The 15,862-nt window shown below is 41.1% G+C and overlaps 1 long non-coding RNA gene across 1 annotated transcript in view; it reads left to right on the forward strand.

The window, feature by feature from the left end:
* LOC139173921 (uncharacterized) overlaps window positions 1–15,309 on the forward strand; it is a 54,935-nt gene extending 39,626 nt beyond the window's left edge. Inside the window, exon 4 of the long non-coding RNA XR_011560258.1 lies at window positions 15,087–15,309. This is a non-coding gene — a long non-coding RNA (uncharacterized lncRNA). The remainder of the gene's footprint in view (window positions 1–15,086) is intronic.
* The last annotated feature ends 553 nt before the right edge of the window (window positions 15,310–15,862 follow it).

The following is a 15,862-nucleotide window of genomic DNA, read 5'->3' on the forward strand; positions in this document are numbered from 1 at the left end:
CAACCATGTGCTGCCCTCTGCACATGCGCACAGGACTTTCTGAAGCCTTTCTGAAGCTTTCTGGGGGAAAATGCCCCAAAGGGCAACTAGAAGTTTCGTTTTGCGTTGTGCTGTTTTTTGCACTGCAGGGCTTCCCTCCAGAGTACAAAAAACAGTACACCAGCAAAATGGAAGTGCGTTTTTCCAAACTTTCCATATGTCCTTTGGGGGATTTTTTTTGCCTCCAGGGATTTGGGGAAGCTTTCCTGAACTATCTGGAGCATGAAATGGCCAAGGGGGAGGGTCATGCGCACATACTCATGTAATTATAGGTATGGCCATGCGCACATGCAACCCCCCTGTGCGCCTCCCCTTTTGGCATACGAACCAAAATAGATTTGCCATCACTGAGCTAAATAATACACTTTTTGTGTTGGGGTTGGTTTTAGACAGCCCATGACTATCTCACTACTAGTAGTATCAAGGTGATATGAAGCCATTTTTAGTAATCACTGGATTTGGTCATTCAATTAATTATGACTCTGTCTAACCACTGTGTCATCTATCTATATTTCATTCTTTGATTAATGGGCATATCATGAGAAACCTTGTTGAGTGTCTTGTTGAGGTCAAGGTACCCTCATGCCATTTCTCCAATTTATTAAGCTAGTAATTCTGTCAAGAAATAAGATAAGGTTAGCTTGGATGGCTTTTTTGGGGCATGCGTGACCAATATTGCCTCTTGTTTATTGTGCATCTCTTTCCAAGTGCTCACAAATATACTGTGTTATAATGTGCTCAAGGACCTTATCCAATATAGATGTCAAGATGACAGGTCTGCAATTTTCCGGAACCTCTTTCTTACCCCTTTTTTAATTTTATATTTTCAGATAAGAACTTTTCCTTTCCCATAGCTCTCAACAGGACCAGAGCAGTTCTCAGAAGCTCTCAAAGATTGCACTTAATATAGTTTTTGATCACCTCTGCTAGTTGCTTCAATAACCTAGAACAAATTAATCTGGCCTTGGAGATCTGAATTTATTTAAAGCTAACTAAATACTCTCTCCTTGTCTATATCCCTTTTCCCCCCTGCTACAGTGGTAGCCAACTAGCTCTTAATTTCCCTACAGAAAGAAGGTGGGCGTAAATAGAACATAGGCAAAATAAACCAAAATACCCCAAAGTATTTTATAAATCCAAACTGCAGGTAAGCGAAACTGCAGATTGCAAAAGTTAATAAAGAGGGCTACCTATAGTCGTAGCTACAGTAGTTGTACCTCAATTATAAGAGCAGAAGAAACTTGAGCTTAAAACAAAGAACTGTTACACACATACAAGAAGTGTTCCGCTTATGGTCTCTCACTCACTACTCACAGGCCAAGTCAAGAGCCAGACTTAGATAACTTTCCATCAAACAATGAAGCATATCCAGTTTTTTAGAATACATAGTGACCCAGAGAATCCAAAATAATAGCAAAACTTTATTTATTACAAAAAAAAAGTTCTTTCTCACATGAACATGCCACATTTACCCATGTCCTTCCTCAACTAGGTTGACAGGCATTAGTAAAACTGGATCCAGAAATGATTCAAAATATAGCTGGGCTTCAGGACCCATTTTATTCCCCAAAGCCCTTGCTTGCTTGGCTTTGTTGATGGACAACTGACTCTTGCCTTGTAAATTTACCAGTAGCTCGTAGCTGTTGATGGATCTGGGGAAAAGTTTCTCATGTGCTCTGGGAAATTTCCTTTGTCTGGTTCAGGTGATATTTTTCCATTGTTTCCTTGATGAATTAGTTCCTTCTTATCTACTTTCTCTCAGGGGTCCTTTAGAAGAGATCGCTGGCTTTTCTATCTTCTTGCTTACATGCTTGCTTCATTCATTCATTCATTCATTCATTCATTCATTCATTTATTGGATTTGTATGCCGCCCCTCTCCGCAGATTCAGGGCAGCTAACAACAGTAATAAAACAGTATATGACAATAATCCAATACTAAAAACAGTTAAAAAACTCATTATATAAAAACCAATCATACATACAGACATACCATGCATAAAATTGTAAAGGCCTAGGGGGAAACTGTATCAATTCCCCCGTGCCTGGCGGCAGAGGTGGGTTTTAAGCAGCTTACGAAAGGCAAAGAGGGTGGGGGCAATTCTAATCTTTGCCTAGAACAAAGAACATCCAGCACAAGGGTGAAATCCAGCAGGTTCTGACAGGTTCTGGAGAACCGGTAGCGGAAATTTTGAGTAGTCCAGAGAACAGGCAAATATCACCTCTGGCTGGCTCCAGAGTGGGGAGGGAATGGATATTTTGCAGTATCCTTCCCCTGGAGTGGGGAGGGAATGGGGAATGGTGCCCCGAGTCCCTTTGGAGAAGGGTGTCCTAGTAATTCAAGTAAGTAAGTAAATAAGTAAGTAAGTTGGTAGGTAGGTAGGTAGGTAGATAGGAAAGTAATTTAATTTGCCATTATCCTTCCCTTGGAATGGGGAGGGAATAGAGATTTTGTAGTATCCTTCCCCTGCCTCACCGACCAAACCACGCCCACAGAACTGGCAATAAAAATATTTGGATTTCAAAACTGACCCAGCACTCAAGCCACACCAGTAGCCTATAATAACACTAGTAAATTTTGGGCCATTTATGGGATGTGATTAAAGAATAATCTTGGGTTCTTCCAGATTGCACCATATTTCAGTATGAAAAATTGTTGGCCATATATTGATCTATGAGTTATTTAATAGTGATTTATTGAGCTGATGGCAGTTGATTACATTTGTGCAATAGGCTAATGATTTACATTGCAGTACATGGTTCTACAGGGGGGGGGGAACCCTCCAAACTGTCCCAATCCTATATTCCCAAGAGATCCCTCTCTCTACATCTAAGAGGTTCCTGTCAGACACAAGAAACCAGGAGCCAGGATAGAGTTTGAAAGCACTGCAAGTTTATTCCATGTTATACACAAAGAATCTTATCTACTAATTGTCATGGTAAATTAGTGCTAAATTCAAGGGGGCTTGGATTTAGATCCCTTTAGGAGGTATAAGGATTTCAGATTGATGATGCATTTGACCCTGGCCTCAGGCTTAGCTTGGGTTTCTCCTATAGTTCCTGATTAACTTTCTTGCCAGTATAATTACACAACATGCCTAGGCACATCAGTTATAGCTGTATTTCCATCAGATGAAATAAAAATGATTAGGGGCATAGTACAAAGAGAAAAAGAGTACAAAATCTTCAAGAAATTATGGCTACAAATATGTAATCTTCAGGGTCAACACGTAGAAGCTAAAGCATATGATGAACACTTACAGGAAATGGGTATACCTAGTCTAGTAAAAAGAAAGATGGAGGCAGGGGTGGGTTGCTACCGTAACCGGGGGGGGGGAGATGCAGTGGAGTAGCAAAAATGGAGCTCCACCCCAGAGCACCCAATTTGCACCGAAAGATGTTGAAAGAAAATGCAGGGCGTCCTCGTTGGGCAGCCTCTTCATTCTTTCTGAAAGCATTTAAAAACCCCAAAGCCGGCGATTCTGCTACAAACAAAAGTGTCTAAGTATAAGGAGTAGTGATGGGCGAACCCAACAGTGTTCGAGTTCAGCAAGTTCGGACAAACTTCACGCAAAATTCGGGCGAACCCGAACCGAACCCGAACGGAGAATCCCACCAAGAGATTCTGGGGGCGGAGCTTTGACATCACGTATATCGGCAGGTTGCTAAGGATGCCAAGGTGATCACTTCCTGGATTCCATGGAATCCAGGAAGTGATCACCTTGGCGCCCTTAGCAACCTGCCGGTATGCATGATGTCAAAGCTCCGCCCCTGGAATCTATTGGTGGGAGGGATTCCCCAGCTCCTTCAAAGGGAGATCTTTTGAGGTAAAATTTTTTTAAAAAAAAATTACGAAAAAGGACGCCGCAGCGGCGCCCTTTCACGTAAAATTTTTTTTAAAAAATTTACGAAAAAGGACTTCCATTTTCCCCACCTCATTATTTGATATTCCTACACACTTTTCTCTTCTATGAGCCTCTGCCCTCCGTTCCCCTCCACCCCACTCTCTGTCATTCCTGCACAATATTCTCTTTTTCTTCAATGAGCGTCTGCCTTCCATTTTCCCCACCACACTCTCCGGTTATTCCTACATACTTTTCTCCTCTTTTTTCTTCAATGAGCCTCTGCCCTCCATTCCCCTCCACCCCACTCTCTGTCATTGCTGCACACTATTCTCCTCTTTTTTTTCAATGAGCCTCTGCCCTCCTTTTTCGTAATTTTTTTTAAATTTTTACGACAAAAGACCTCCCTTTGAAGGAGCTGGGGAATCCCTCCCCAGGTGATCACTTCCTGGATTCCATGGAATCTCTTCGTGGGAGGGATTCCCCAGCTCTTTTTGTACCTCCCTCCCATCCTCCCTCCCAGCCAACTGCTCCCCGGTGTTCGCCTTCCTCCGCCGCCACCGGCGTCTGCCTCCTCCTCCTCTTCTCAGCAGATGACAGCCGGGCAGTGGCTTTCGCGGTGTTCTTTTAAAAAAATCGGGTTCAGGTCTGGCATGCCGAACACCACAAAATTCGGTACGGACCTGAATTGTGCAGGTTCGGTTCACCCAACACTAATAAGGAGATAAGATTTGAATTAATTCTGTGTGATCTGGGTTTCTGCCTCCCCCTCCTTTACAATGGCTATAGTATTCTCTAGAATAGAGGTCTTCATAGCTGGCTGGAGAATTCTGGGAGTTGAAATTCACAAGTCTTCAAGTTGCCAAGTTTGGGGTCCCCTGCTCTAGAAAATAAAATGAATAATGCTTGAAACCTAATGTTTTGCCAGAAACCTTGATTTTGTTTAGCAGTCTGCAGGAAGGAGGGTTAAGAGTGTTATGTGGAATGGAGCATTTTGATATATTCACTTAGGCTGTGAAAGTAGCAAGGAACATTTTAGATTGTTGCCTTTGAGTAAGTGATTATTTTGTGATGGCCATTTTAATCATGAAGGCACCTTTATGACAATGCTCAAATTGTGCTTTCAAAATTCTAAGTGAAATGTTTCTGTCATTTCACTGTTCTACAGCTACTCATTTCTAGGATGTGGGTGAATTCAATGACCTGCTTGTTTTGAGTCCATTGATATGAGTATTGTTTTGAGATTCTTGGAAAATCCTTGGTCAAGTCTCATGATTGTCAAGCTACTTCCACCTGGTCACATGACCATTAAGCCACACCCACAAAATAAGCTACGCCCATAGCGTGGCAGTAAAACTTTTGGTAGCCCTTCACTGGATGGAGGTGAATGTATATGGGATGAATGTGGATGATTGCTTTTAATGAATTGGGATTTTAGATCATATTTTTAAGTTTAGATTTCTCATATATTCTATTTTTGTATCTATCCTTTCTGTGAGCTGTCTGGAGTCTGCAGAGAAGGGTGGCATAGAAATCAATCAAACAAACGAACGAACGAACGAACGAATAACTAACTAACTAACTAACTAACTAAAAAAATAAATAAATAAATAAATAAATAAATAAATAAATACAGTCTTTCGATACTTGAAGGGCTGCCATAAGGAAAAGGGGTTCAGCTTATTTCACAAATCACCTGAGGGCAGGACAAGAAACAATGGATGGAAACTAATCACGGAGAGAAGCAACTTAGAAATAGGGAGAAAATTCCTAATAGAACAATTAAACTGTGGATCAAATTGCCTTTTGTGGATGCTCCAACACTGGAGGCTTTTAAGAAGAGACTGGACAGCCATTTGTCAGAAATAGTATGTCTCCCGTGAGAGTGGGGCCTTTCACTAGATGATCTCCAAGGTCCCTTCCATCATTATTACTAGATGCTAAGCATGGCTTATTCTAACTCTGAGTAAGTTGTGGTTTTGAACCCAGATTGTTTAGATAACTCTTGTCTAATGTGTTGTGGAAACTTAGGAAGAGTTCATTCAAGGACCAGATTAATTAATGCATGGAAGTCACTACCAGATTCTGCAGTTACATCCTCAAAACCCCAAAACTTTACCCTTAGACTATCCACTGTTGACCTCACCCGATTCCTAAGAGGCCAGTAAGGGGCATGCATAAGTGCACCAGCATGCCGACCTTCCCTGTCCTAATGTTTCCCTCTTATTAGTACCAATATCATATAAACAGTGTTATATCTTGTATACTACCAATATGTACTTGACAAAATAAATAAATAAAATTAAACAAGTTGGGTGAATGCAATGAATAAAAATAAAGCATTGCCAATCCCACCAAAACAAATACCCCCAAACCCAAATGTGCATATTGGCCCATTTGATTCTCTTTTTTCCTCTATTAATTTCCTTATGGTTAGGTTAGGTTAGGTTTATTGGATTTATATGCCGCCCCTCTCCGCAAACTCGGGGCGGCATATGCATGGCAAATAGAGATTGCTCCATCTTTAGAGAAAAAAGGTTGCTTTCTATATCTGAACACGACAGCTTCTATTCCAACGAAGCATATCTGGGGCCCTAAATAGGACCTGTCAAAGACATTGAAATGCCACCATTCTTTCAAATAATTAAAGAGTCTTTTACAATTTGAAGCAAAGCATGCCTCATTGAGGACAACTTTGCAAGGCAACCCAACACTTGATCGACTGGTTTGGGTCTCCATCTTCTTCTGATGTCCTTTTATGGTTGCAGATTGTCATGTAGGGGGAGAGGGGGAGGGATAACAACTCCAGCTTGCTCAAAAGTGTTTATCTGCTCTCATTCCATATCCTACATCAAAGGCAAGCAATTGTCTGCCTTGGCATTGAAGACAATTAAAGTAGCAGTCACCTGCAAAGCCCACCCCAGCAGTTAATACCTTTAATATTGCCTGGGTCATCTGTAGTAAGAGAAGAGGGTTTATAGTCTAATTTTTAATTAAAGCCACCTCTTCCTTCTTGGCCTTTTGCTGTTAGTTATGCATGGAAGTTTTTTTATGGGAGGAATTAAGCTGCAACTCAGGATTCTTGTGTACCTAAGAAAAATCCTTGCCAGAAAAATCATTGCATTTGGTTGTTTCAGGGTTTGTTCTTTTTAACTCAACAGACTAATTTCAAGATTTAAGGAACATGAATGTGCAAATCCGTTTCTCTTGAATCAGTCTGCTTGTTCTCTCTTCAGTATGGCAGGCAAACTACTGGATCTCATACTTGGAAATTCTAGTTTTATCATTTGGTCTTTTTATGGGAAGAACAAATGTATACTGCCGAAGAACGGCTGGTCACCAAATATTATTGGCACTGATGTAGTCTAGAAGGATTGATGAAAATCCTGTAGATGTGGAATAGCATCAGCTTTTGCAAGGTATTCACAATCCTATCACCCTAAAGCAGAGGTGGGTTTCAGCAGGGTCTGACCAGTTCCGGAGAACCGGGAGCAGAAATTTTGAGTAGTTTGGAGAACCAGTAAATACCATTTCTGACTGGCCCTGCCCTCCTATATTCTCTGCCTCTGAGTCCCAGCTGATTGGGAGGAAATGGGGATTTTGCAGTAACCTTTCCCTGGAGTGGGGAGGGAATTGAGATTTTGCAGTAACCTTCTGGAGTGGGGAGGGAATGGAGATTTTGCAGTATCTTTCCCTTGCCATGCCCACCAAGCCACGGCACGCCCACCAAGCCATGCCCACAGAACCAGTAGTAAAAAAAAGAAAAGAAACCCCCCACTGCCCTATAGGTTCTAGGGTCCAGATATAAAAGTTTTCCATTCCTGCTAAACTTTGAATATGTTGTGGTCACCTTCTCTGATTGCCAACACCATCCTAGAATGTCTTTCTTCTTGACCCTGGCATTCATTGGCAACCGGACTGTTGGGTCTTTTGGTAGACTGTTATCTCTCCAAACAAGGCATCTCAAGGATTGTTCTTGAGCTCATTAATTCTCACTAGCTTTTCTCCAACAATAAATGTCTTCTTTACAATGATTTCAAAAGAAGTATAGTGAGATTATAATCAGATAGCAATGCTAGCAGAGTTATCATTCTGACACACCTTAAGGGTGCCAGCTGGAGAAGGTTGCAGAAATGCTTTTTCACACGCCCGGCCCGTGTAAATATCTCCTGAGCATGTGTATGCTGCAATGTGGAGAGTATGATATGGATCTGCCTTTAGTTCATTCTCATTCAGATGTACTTAATTTTCATTTTACAAATCAATATGTAGATGCAAGCTCTGTTCTGATTCTTCTCTGGATGTACAGTATTTCATCAAAAAATGTGTGTGTGTGTGTGTGTGTGTGTGTGAGAGAGAGAGAGAGAGAGAGAGAGAATGATTAACTTGTCTGCCTTTACTCAGAAGTAGAGATTTTTTTTAATCTTCAAAGTGGATCAAATTATGGTGACTATAGGGAAAAATCCATAAAAATCACTCAGCAATGGTTCAAAGAAAATATGCTTTTGCATTTTGCCCTCCATGATCTTGTTCTGACTTCCTTCTTTAGTCTACAGAATGCTGGCTGTAGAATTCTGGGAGCTGAAGTCCACACATTAAAATTGTTGAGGTTGAAAAACATTGGTCATCACTCCCCAACTTTGGACATTTTCAAGAGGAGATTGGACTGCCATTTGGCTGGGGTGCTGTAGGATTTCCTGCTCAGGCAGGGGGTTGAACTTGATGACCTGTAAGGTCCCTTTCAACTCTAATAATAAATAAATAAATAAATAAGTAAGTAAGTAAGTAAGTAAGTAAGTAAGTAAGTAAGTAAGTAAGTAAGTAAGTAAGTAAGTAAGTAAGTAAGTAAATAAATAAATAAATAAATAAATAAATAAAAAAAAAAAATCCATGTGATGGTGAACCTTTTTTTGCTCAGGTGCCATAAGGGTACACGTGCGCATGACAGTACATGCATGAGTGCCCACACCCATAATGCAATTAATTCCCCCTGTGTATGCATACACAACCCCTCCCCCACTGCCCCTCTGAGCATACAAGTAGGCCTCACTGAAGCCTCCAGACTCTGTGGATGGCAAAAAACGGGCCTACCGGAAGTTTTGGAAATGAACTTCTAGTATGCTCATTGAGCCTGTTTTCTGCCATCCATTTGTCTGAAGTAGTGCAGGGCTTCTTGCCTAAACAGGGGTTTGCACTAGAAGACCTCCAAGGTTCCTTCCAACTCTGTTATTGTTATTATTACTATTGTCCTTAGCAAGGCAAGATGGAGTAATCTCAGGCTGATACCTGAACTATGTCAAACCAACTTTCGCAATAAGGAGATCTAACCTTGCTTAGGGTCCACGGAAGTGGTTCCTTTTTTTGGCCATGCCCCACCTAAGCATCTCTAAAATTCTGGTTCCCCCCTCCGTGACATATAATTCTTACTGTTCAAAAAGTGAACTCCTACTCACTCAGAGGAAGATTAGAAGGCCATTAACTTGGTTTAAACAAGGTTCCAATTGCCCCCATTAACAGTCAAATTGCCCCCCTGTGGGGCGTGGGGCCCATGTTGGGAACCAGTGGTCTACGGACATTCTTAGTCATGTAGGTCATGGTTGTCCCAAAAGTGCTTTTTCAAAAAATAACTGCACTTTGTTTTTCCTTCAAAGACATTTCATTTATCATTCAAGACGTTTCTTCAACTCTGACCTTGAGGTGGAAGCAGAGGTTGGTTCTAACTTGCCTCGCCACAGGTTCGTATGTTTCCCTCCCATGCTGCATGCACATTGCATGCCATGTGGCGATGGCACATGGGCACGGGCTCATTTTATGGGTACGAACTCATGTGCAGTGCTGAAAACTCACCTTCTACACATGCACAGAAACCCAAAACAAGATGGACCAGCACTGACAGATGTCACCACCGGTTTACTAACGGTTCTGAAGAACCGGTTAGAACTGGTAGGAGCCCACCTCTGGTTGGAGAGAAGGAGAAGTGAAATGTTTTCGAGGGAATTTAAAAATCCAGTTGCCTGTTGAAAAAACACTTCTGGGATGAACCTTCTTAGCCATTTCTAAATCAGCCAAGATTGGCCAGGTGTTGCTTTTTGTTCCTTCTCTAATGCAAGTCCCGTTATTTCTAGGAAGAATTTATTTCTTTTTTTAAGTACATTTATTTTATTTTATTATAAACATACGTAAACAAACATAAACAAAACATTATTAAAACATTGGATGATGTGTGGCAGTCCTGTTTCTTATTGTCCATAATGATATTTCTATATTATAATCATTTACTATTTCTAATACTATATACTTTTTGTTTTTCATAGGTCTCACATTGGTATCTCTTTTATTCCTATATTCAACTGACTCTCCCCCCCCCCTGTTATTTAAGTTAGTTGACTATTTAATTAGTTGTCTTTATTTTATTTTATTTTTTCCAGATTTTCTAACCAACAGTAACATTTATTCCAGCTTTGGTATTTTTCCCACTCATCTTTATCTTTTCTTTCCATTGTTTATTTATCCATTTCTGCACAGATCATAATTTTTTTCTAATAATTCATTTTCAGTTAGAATATTTTCACTTTTTCATTGATGTGAAAAGATTAATCTCCCCACAGTTGTGATGTGCAGAATTATAGGAAGCATTTCTTGAAGAAGAATTGGGAGGGACTATATCAGTGATGGCGAACCTTTTTTTTCTTGGGTGTTGAAAGAGCATGGTATATCTGTATGTATGATTGGTTTTTCTTAAATTGGGGTTTTTTAAATTACTTTTAATATTAGATTTGTTTATATTGTCTTTTTTATTGTTGTCAGCCGCCCCGAGTCTGCGGAGAGGGGCGGCATACAAATCTAATAAATAAATAAATAAATAAATAATAAATGGGTGCGTGCTATCATGCATGCGCAAATGCCCGTACCCATAATTCAATGCCTGGGTAGGGTGGAAACGGCTTCCTCCACCCCCCTCCCTGATGGCCCGCTGGAGACTGGAAATGGCCTGTTTCCCAACTTCTGGTGGGCCCAGAAGGCTTGTGTTTTGCCCTCCCCAGGCTCCAAAGGCTTCCTTGGAGCCAGGGAAAGGTAAAAACACCCACACTCACCTGCCCGGGAGGCTCTCTGGAAACCAAAAACGCCCTCCTAGAGCCTTTGTGCATGCCAAAAATCAGCTGGCCCGCACACACAAGCATGTTGGAGGTGAGCTAGGGCAACTGCTTACCTGCCTGCAGATATGGCTCCATGTGCCACCTGTGGCACCCATGCCATAGGTTCACCATCACTGGACTATATCTTATTCCACCACCACCATCCCGTTTCTTTTTCACCTCCCCTAAAGCCCATTTCATGCTTCTGTGCATTAAGAAAAGAAGGAAGAATCAGGGAACGGAGACTGGGGGCGGCTGCCTATGCTTTGACAGAAAGGGAACAGAGAAGCTTGGAGGAGCTTACCTGCACAGAAAAGTGAGGAGTGACAAAAGGAGAAGCAAAACATGGAAAGAGTGACATGCTTGAATGGCCCAGAGGAGGAAACTCACCCAGGCTGTAGAAGCAGTGAGCAAGGGAATAGATTACAGAGCTTTTTAAATTAAAGGAGTTTGCAGGCTCCTGGTGCAAAGTGGTGCAAAGAAAGGAATGCATTATAGATGGGCTTATCTGCTCCAGCGATTCACCGGCAGTGTCTGGCTCCATTAAGCCCTTGTCTTACAATTGCCTTCAAAACTCAGACAGAATTGGTCCAGCTTGATGACAGCCTGTTTATCTCATCTTGGATGACCTTTAGCAGAGGAGGATGAGGAAAAGAGACAAGGTAAATGTTTAGACAAAGCCCGGCTGTCCCTTTTAATCACAATTAAAGGTGTTCTCCGAAGCAGATGCTTGGGAGAAGAAACTGCTCTGTGGTTTTGTGGCCAGGTTGATGGACATAAATTTCTCTCTTTTTAGTCTGATGTGACTGTTCTTTAAGTACTAAGCTTGGCTACCTATTTATTTATTTAGATAATTTATATGGCTGCCCACTCACTTTCAGTGTGACTCTAGATGGCTTCCAAAAATAATGATAATAAAAAAAAGTCTGTGGATTTGGAGTCTTACTTTCCTGGTCTCTGAAGGGAAGCCTAGCTGACAGTCTGCTTATCTCCTGTATAAAACGTAATAAGGGTCCTCTTTATGCAGTGTGTGGACTTCTTCTACTAGCTGGAATAGCCATATAGCCTTGTTCTAGAATAGATCTTGAGGTTTAAAAACATTCCCTGTGTTCCTCAGATTTTTTTCTCTAAAGCTACAAGGACTTGAAAACAAGGTACATAAAGGTTAATTTTTTCCAGAATGCTGTGTAGAAACAGCCAAGTTGCATATTGACATAAACCATAGTTTCCTCCCATCTTTAAATTATGTGCAAATTTTTGTTATCTTCCTTTTTTCCCCCACATTGGCATTTCTTGTACAATGGGAGTAGAATAAACAATGAAAGAGATGGGAAGGAGGAAAGTTCAGATAGTTTTTCACTTGGGATCATAATGAAGCCTGGAATTTCTGTTATAAGTTTTGAAAAGGCATAAATCAAGGCAACCATGTGACTGGACTGATTTCCCAACCTTAGCAAGTTTACATTGAGTGGACTTCAAGTTCCGGAATTTATGAGGTTTTTTTGCAGTCATTGTTAAGCAGATGTCACACACTTGGCAACTTTAAGATTTGTAGTTATGCTGGTTGGAAAATTCTGGGAGTTGAAGTCCACAAGTCTCAAAGCTGCCAAGTTTGAAGGCCTCTGCTTTAAGCAAATCAACCCATGTGTGAAAAGGTTGGTTTGCAGATTAAAAATGTTCTAATGCTGCAACCAGCCAGTTACCAAGCACCTGAAATGTTATGTGGAACACCACATCACTTGAAGCCAAGAACTCCATACAAAAGTTACCATACTTTGGCCATGTTATGTGAACTGACTTACTCAAATGCTAGGAGTGATAAGCATGAAAAGGATATGGAACCTCCCTAGTAGATAAATAACAACAACAACAAAACAACAACAACAATAGAGTTGGAAGAGACATTGGAGGTCTTCTAGTCCAACACCCTGCTTCGGCAGGAAACCCTACACTACTTTAGAAAAATGGTTATCCAACATCTTCTTATAACATCCAGTGTTGGAGCATCCACAACTTCTGGGGGCAAGCTGTTCCACTGATTAATTGTTTTAACTGTCAGGAAATTTCTCCTTAGTTCTAAATTACTTCACTCCCTGATTAGTTTCCACCCATTGCTTTTTGTCCTACCCTCAGGTGCTTTGGAGAATAGCTTGACTCCCTCTTCTTTGTGGCAACCCCTGAGATATTGGAATATTGCTATCACGTATCCCCTAGTCCAGGGGTAGGCGAAGTTGGCTCTTCTATGACATGTGGACTTCAACTCCCAGAATTCCCGAGCTAGCATGATTGGCTCAGGAGTTCTGGGAGTTGAAGTCCACAAGTCATAGAAGAGCCAACTTTGCCTACCCCTGCCCTAGTCCTTTTCATCATACTAGACATACCCTGTTCCTGCAAGTGTTCTCCATATGTTTTAGCCTCCAGTCTCCTAATCATCTTTGCTGCTCTTCTCTGCACTCTTTCTAGAGTCTCAACATCCTTTTTACATTGTGTCAACCAAAACTGGATGCAGTATTCCAAGTGTGGCCTTACCACGGCAGATGACATGGTTCTAAAGGAGATGGTATGTAGACAAAAGGTGCATGGAGAGTGTTGATCTATGGAGTGGCTGAGGATCAGACACAACTGAATGGCCGACAATGATGACCTTTTACCAACTGATTCTCAAGCATCTGAATTGTGATGTGCACTGTTGCAAGACCAGAACTCCATCATAACTTTGAATGGTCATTAAGCGAGGATTACTTTTATTTAAAAAATTACAGTAGGGGAAGAGAAGAGATAGATATAAAATTGCTAAAACACACATAAGCACACACAAACATTTCATATATAAACAGGATCTACAAGTTCAAGTCAAAAGTCATCCACAGAATGATTAGATGGCTATCAATTGCTAAATCATTTGTCATTCTCATTCCAAGACATTCTGGAAATAAATGCTACATATGACGATTCTATGATTTTCTTTCTCTGCAGGGTAAAAGAAATAAGTGGAGGAAATAAATACTGTTGTAAACCCAACCCACCCACGTGTCCATATTGCCAAGCAAGAAGATTAGATTAGACTATTATTAGAGTTGGAAGCAACCTTGTAAATCATCTAGTCCAATCTCCCGCTCAAGCAGAGTCCCTACATTATTTCGGACAAATGGCAATTCAGTCTCCCTTTGATAGACTCAAGTGTTGGAGCTCTCACAACCTCCACAGGCAAGCTGTTCCACTGGTTGATCACTATCACTCTCAGAAAGTTCCTTCTTATTTCCAGGTTGAATCTCTCCTTGGTCAGCTTCCATCCATCCATCCATCCATCCATCATTCATTCATTCATTCATTCATTCATTCATTCATTCATTCATTTATTGGATTTGTATGCCGCCCCTCTCCGCAGACTCGGGACGGCTAACAACAATGGTAAAAACATGTAACAATCCAATTTAATAAACCAACTAAAAACCCTAATTATAAAAACCAAACATACACACAAACAAACATACAATGCATAACTTGTAATGGCCTAGGGGAAGGAATATCTTAACTCCCCCATGCCTGGCGACAAAGGTGGGTCTTGAGTAATTTGCGAAAGACAAGGAAGGTGGGGGCCGTTCTAATCTCTGGGGTAGTTGATTCTAGAGGGCCGGGGCTGCCACAGAGAAGGCTCTTCCCCTGGGGCCCGCCAAACAACATTGTTTGGTCGATGGGACCCAGAGAAGGCCAACTCTGTGGGACCTTATCGGCCGCTGGGATTCGTGCGGTAGAAGGCAGTTCCAGATGTAATCTGGCCTTCTGGTGCCTTGGAAAACAGCCTCACCCCCTCCTCTCTGTGAAATATAGATGATAGGGCACAGAAACTAATAAACTTTTTTCTGCCCATAAGATTCTGATTTTCCATGAAGAAGTGATGTTGAGGTCCAACCATTCAAAAATAAAAACATCTGGAATCAAATTATCAAGCAATGTGATTTACCCAAACAAATTCCTGCAATGTGATAAAAGATGTAGAAACACATTCAACTCTAGTAGAAGCTTCCCAGTTATCTGCAATGGCAACTAAAGCTTGGGTTTTTTTTCCAGTTACAGAAGTCTAAGTGAAACTAAGTGCATGAGAAAGACGTTCAACTCATTTCATCAGAATCATCTCTTATTGAAGGTAGCTTGGCTTCCAAATGAATTAGGATTAAACCAAAACCATTGCCAGACTGAATGTCAGTCTAGAATAATTCAGGTTAGCATTGCTCTAGAATTCTATTCTATCCCATTTTCTGTGATGTCACTCTGCATTGATACTTGGGGGAGTTTCTATGCATTTGCATCCAAACTCATTTTCGTTAGCATCACTCCTATTAGGTCTCCACAGAATATGATCCCAAACACTTTACCTTTCTACAATTCACTCAATCTAAAATAGCAATTATAAGTCTCAAAATGTGTGCCATGCAGCATTAATTCAAGTACCAGATCAGAATAAGCAGGAATGTCTAGAGCTGGCTGGGGAGCAGGCAGTCAGCTCTTATGGGACAAGGGGGATACTTGTGGTGGGTGGGGGCAAATTTAGAGGATGTGGTAGATAGAAATGGGCGAATCTCTCAAGGTTGTTTGCTTAATGTGTCAATTTTCTACATTTTAAAAAATGCATGACATTTAGAGGGGAAAAATGACACATATTTGAGCAGATTTCACTTGATGGGTGCATTTCTATGAAAGTGCACAATTTTATGCATATTTTCCCCCAAGCAATTTCCCCTCTTTTAATGCATATTTCAGGACACTTTTCCCAAGTATGTTTGCTCTTTGGAGTTGTGCAGAGCATCAGGAAATTGTTAAAAGTGCAAATTTCACTGCGAAATGTA

This window comes from Erythrolamprus reginae, chromosome 11, assembly GCF_031021105.1.
Source record: "Erythrolamprus reginae isolate rEryReg1 chromosome 11, rEryReg1.hap1, whole genome shotgun sequence".
Classification (NCBI taxonomy): domain Eukaryota; kingdom Metazoa; phylum Chordata; class Lepidosauria; order Squamata; family Dipsadidae; genus Erythrolamprus; species Erythrolamprus reginae.